The following is a 5,266-nucleotide window of genomic DNA, read 5'->3' on the forward strand; positions in this document are numbered from 1 at the left end:
CATAATGTAGTTTTTTGGAAAGACCCTGTCAATGCAAAGGAACTTATCCAGAAAATGTCTAACAAGCTGGCTGGCTGGAAACAGAACACTTTATCAAGAGCATGGGAAACTTACTCTCATCAAAGCAAACTTGGCTGGAATGCCAAACCATGTGATGTCATGCTTTAAGTGCCCTAAGAAACTGACAGATGAAATAGATAAGCAAGAAAGAAATTTCTTGTGGGGAGCTGAGATGAAGCATGCTCCTATTGCCTGGAAGCAGATTTGCAAACCTAAATCACTGGGAGGTTTAGGAGTTAGACCTTCACAGTTTTTTAATAATGCTGCATTAGCAAAGCTTGCTTGGAAAATTCTTACTGACAAAAATAATTGGTGGGTGCAGGTTGTTTCAAAGAAATATCTCAGGAAGTGCTCCCTTTTCCAGGCAAAGAAAAAACAAAAAAACTCTTTTGCTTTTAATGGTATACTGGATGTAAGGGACATAATTCTAAAAGGTATGAGATGGATCATAGGGGATGGTAAGTCTATTAATTTCTAGACTTTTAATTGGGTTTTTGAATTTCCTCTTATTACCTTGATTCCATATCAGATTAGAAATACTATTAATACCCAAGAGGTGGTGAGTGATTATTTTGATGCAGATGGTTGGAACATTACAAAGCTAAGAGAACACCTAAATGAGGATGTGGTAAAAGAAATTCTGGGAATCCCAATCCCTACTCATCCCTCAGAAGATGAGTTTGTTTGGGGCCTGCACTACATGGTAGATTTACTATCAAGTCTGCAACTTGGCTCCAGTTGAAGGATAAAGAAAAACATTGTAGAATTGAGTTGATCAAGAAGATTTGGTCTCTGAACATAAAACCAAAAATTAAATTGTTTGGCTGGCTCCTTCTGAGAGGAAGGCTCAAGACAAGAGACAGACTCTCTCAATTTGGCGTGATTCAAGATAATTCTTGCCCCTTGTGTAATGAGGACAATGAAACCTTGGATCATCTATTTGGTTACTGCAGGTGTACAAAAGATGTTTGGACCTTGTCAGGATTAGCTCCACCAATCAATTGGGAAGAGGGTTTTTTCAAAGTTCTAAATAAGTGGTTTCTGGAAAATCCTTTTGATGGCAAATGTTTTGAAAAATTGATCATTATTTGTTGGCAGGTTTGGAAAGCAAGGAATGATGCTATCTTCAAAAGAAAATCCCCTTGTCCCAATTCAATTGTTGCTGCAGCTACTTTTCATCAATGTAGCGCTATTGATTCTGCTAGCACCAACAGGAATACAAATGGAAGAATGAATGAATCAAATATGATCAGGTGGTCACCACCCCCAACGGATTGGGTTAAAATTAATTTTGATGGCTCGGTTAAGAGCAACTCAGCTGCAGGAGGTTTCATTTTAAGAACTTCTTCTGGACAACCAATTGCAACAGGTGCTTTCAACTCAGGAGTCATCCAATGTCCCTGTTGCCGAGGCCTTGACACTCCGAAATAGCCTTATTTGTGCAAAGGAGAGAGGCCTGACGAAGATTGAAGTGGAAGGGGATTCCAAATTAATTATCGATGTAGTTAATGGTGTTTCTCACCCCCCTTGGAGACTCCTCAAACTCTACCATGATATTAAATGTTTGAGTTGCTCCTTTGAGTCCATTCGCTTCTCACATGTTTTCAGAGAAGCTAACTTTGTTGCCAATGCCCTTGCTAATATGGGCCATAGATCTGATAGGTGCGGTCTTTGGGTGGAGAATGTTCCCCCAGAGGCTTCTTTAGCCTTATCGTTTGATTGTATGAACATTGGGTACGTTCGAGGCATCTCTATTTAGTTATTTATTTTTCTCATAAAAAAAAGAAGAAAGGTTTTGCATGCTTCACTATACGTGGTTCAAAACCACTTGAGGCCAGATATGGTCTTGCAAAAGGGCTATATGGATGCTTTAGTGGAGAAATCAATCATAATGTAACAAACAATAGGAAACAAAAAAGAGAAGAATATTACTTGTACGTACACATTTCCTTTAGATTTCATCCATATAATCTGCATAACTAGTGCTGCACATGAAGCAATTAGCAGAGTGATGATACAGTGGAAAATGGAAAAGAGAAAAACAGGACTCGCATAATCATATAATGTACGGCCATATTCCCGTATTCTCATGAGAAAAGGATCGGAGTCCACTATACAAAGGTTCAGGACCACCGGAGACCAGATATGGTCCTGCAGAGGGCTTTATATATGGATGCTTTAGTCGAAAAAGTGTAATAAAAAAAAAAATACAAGAATGGTGCACATGTTTTCTTTAAAATTTCATCCAATTAAAAAGAGAAAAGAAAGAAAGAAAAAAAGTAAATGTGATCAAAACTATTGCGTAACATAATTGTGTCAAGTGATGTAATCATGACATGTGTAATGCTTGGTGAATCATGTTTTGAGTTACCATTCGATTCGGTCTTACGTGATAATTGATGTAGCAGAAAGTCTAAGATATCAGAATTAATGACGTGTTTGTGCTTTATTAATTGTCACATAAGGTATGATACAAGTTGTATACACATGTGATTTACTTAACATTATTTTTATGATATATATTTTTGTCTATACCTCCAACGTTGGATATGATTTAAACTACAGGATATGGATCTGTTAACAAATTGAACAACATGAATTGAACTTAATCCACACATGTGGGACTTGTATAACAACTAGAAATGTACTTGGTAAAATATTGGAAAACTATAAAGTCAGCAAAGATGTAAAGTTGATCAAGTTTAATATACATTTATCTTATATTAGTTACTAAGTTAATCAAGAGATTAGAGCAACTTTAGCAGATTCTGTATTTTAACTTTTAGCTATTTTAAAGAGCTTGTTTAGTTTTTTTTTTATATTTTCGGAGCTCCAGCAGCTATCTCGCTAGCTAAATATAAAGAGTGAGATGACTCATATGAGACTAGCTATAATTTAATACATTCATTGTAAGATATTTTACGTGATATTTAAATATATTTAAACTATTTAATCTTTATTTATTTGAAGAAATAATATTGATATAATGCTAGCTAAAATATAGAGTATTGATGTAGCCGCATTTCTAAAATGGCTAGCCAAAATGACATTTTCGCTAATTTGACTAAAATTTAACTAAAAAATGACTAGCATTACTAAAGATGCTCTAAGAGAAAATTTCAAAGGTGTTCTTTATGCCCAAGCAAGTGGAGAAAATGATTACTTTGAACTTTATCATCCACATTATGCTGCCATGGAGATGACTTTTTTCATTATCTCTTGCAACAACATTTTGATTGTGAAAAACATGTCACGAAACAAATCTTTTGACGCTCCCAAATGCCAAAAGGAACTAAGAACTCCTTTTAAAATTTTAATTATAAAGTGATTTGAGATTTTTACGATTTATTAGACCTATAACATCAACTTTTTCAACAATCAACGTATGTCTGGTACAAGTTTCATTCATAATAGGTCGTCGGAAATTTTCAGTAATATGAATTATGAACATTCCCAAATCAAGAAGGAATACATGGTTAATGATGCTTATATTAGGTACGGTTCTAGTGCTACAGTTGATCAAAAACACTATAGCACTTCACGAAGCACGATTAAGCTCGTTAAAAATAGACTGGGCGGGCCCATTTGTTACCTTTACCAAATCTATTAAATATTAGTGTTCTAAAAAACGGATTAGACGGTCGATTAGAGTGTCCGCTTGGTCACTGCCTAGCGTTTTTTTAGAACCTTTGCTAAATATATTGAAGGTTCACTTTTTTGATAATTTTTTTAAAAACAACATATGAATGGTTGCCCACCGAATTGAGGTTAGAGTGGGGTTGACCTAGGGATGACAATAATCCCCAACGGGTAGGGTACCCATGGGTATTCGACCCTAACGGGGAAGATATACAAGTATAAACGGGTAACGGGGATGGGGATCCCCAGTATTCGGATTCTTAAATCGAGTACGGGGCGAGTATGGTATTTTGATATTCATCCCAATCCCCACCCATTAAGGATGAAAATATTATTATATATAATAATATAATTTATTATATATAATTTATATATAATTTATAAATAAATATTTATGTAAAAAAATTTGTGATTTTCTTAATAAACATTTAATGGACTTTCCTTTTTATTATATATTTTTATTCTCTTAATGAAATTTATCGGTATTATTCTATTTTAACTAAGACTTGTATTTATTTTTATTGGATTGAAGCATGAAACTTATTTATTTTGGTATTTGATTTTAGTTTCATACTTCTATATAATTGTATTTCGTATTTTAAAAATAAAAAATTAATTTAATACATAATTGTTAACGGATACAGGTACGAGACGTACGAGTATGGAAACGTAATCCCCAAAGGGTACGGGTACGGGGAATCCCCATTATCTAATTACGGGTATGGGGACGGGTACGGGGATGAGAAATGTAAAAAGGTATGGGTACGGTATTTTGATCCCCGTACCTTACCCTAGCCATTGCCATCCCTAGGTTGACCTCGTGCTCTTTGCGACAACTTGGACTTCCGAGTTAGGCTCAGATTGGAAATCGTTGTCGGGGAAGGTGGGCTGAAATCTGGGCTAGGAGGGCTTAGAAGTTAGTTGTTGTCGAAATGGGATCGGAGCTGCAAGGGGTAGTGGGCTAGTTGGAGCTGGAATTGGGCAACTATGAGAACGATCCATCTCTTACTATATACCAAGAAAGATCCTGTTTTAGGAAAAACTGTATATTTCATCAGAATGAGTGAGCTCCTTTTATAGGAGATTACAGATAACAAGATTACATGAATCTCTCCTTATTTTGTGGTACATGCCACCACAAACCATAACAATACTGACTAAGTCAACAACTGACTAGATAAACATCTGACTGAGTAAATATCTACTTTACAAGAACAATAATATTCTAATTATCCTATAACACTCCCCCTTGTTCCGTATAGAGTAGATGTTGCTTTTTTGATGCTTCTGTAATACCTCCTTAGAATCCTTGTCAAGTTAAAACCATGGCAAGAGAGAAAAAAAAAATGATCTTGAACAAGTAAAAGAGCGCAGATCGTCGTAGACGATAATATGACACTTATCTAGGTTGCCTCGTTAAAAAACCTTACCAAGTAATAAAAACCCTTTGGGATAAAAACAACCTTGATCAAGGAAAAAAAAGAGTACAACGTGTCCTTCACATTTAGAAACTTTCTATGTGTATGTCAAACTACCCCCTCGAAGTCTACATCTCCCTCTGATTCCA

The sequence above is a fragment of the Fragaria vesca genome, linkage group LG7 (assembly GCF_000184155.1).
Source record: "Fragaria vesca subsp. vesca linkage group LG7, FraVesHawaii_1.0, whole genome shotgun sequence".
NCBI lineage: Eukaryota > Viridiplantae > Streptophyta > Magnoliopsida > Rosales > Rosaceae > Fragaria > Fragaria vesca.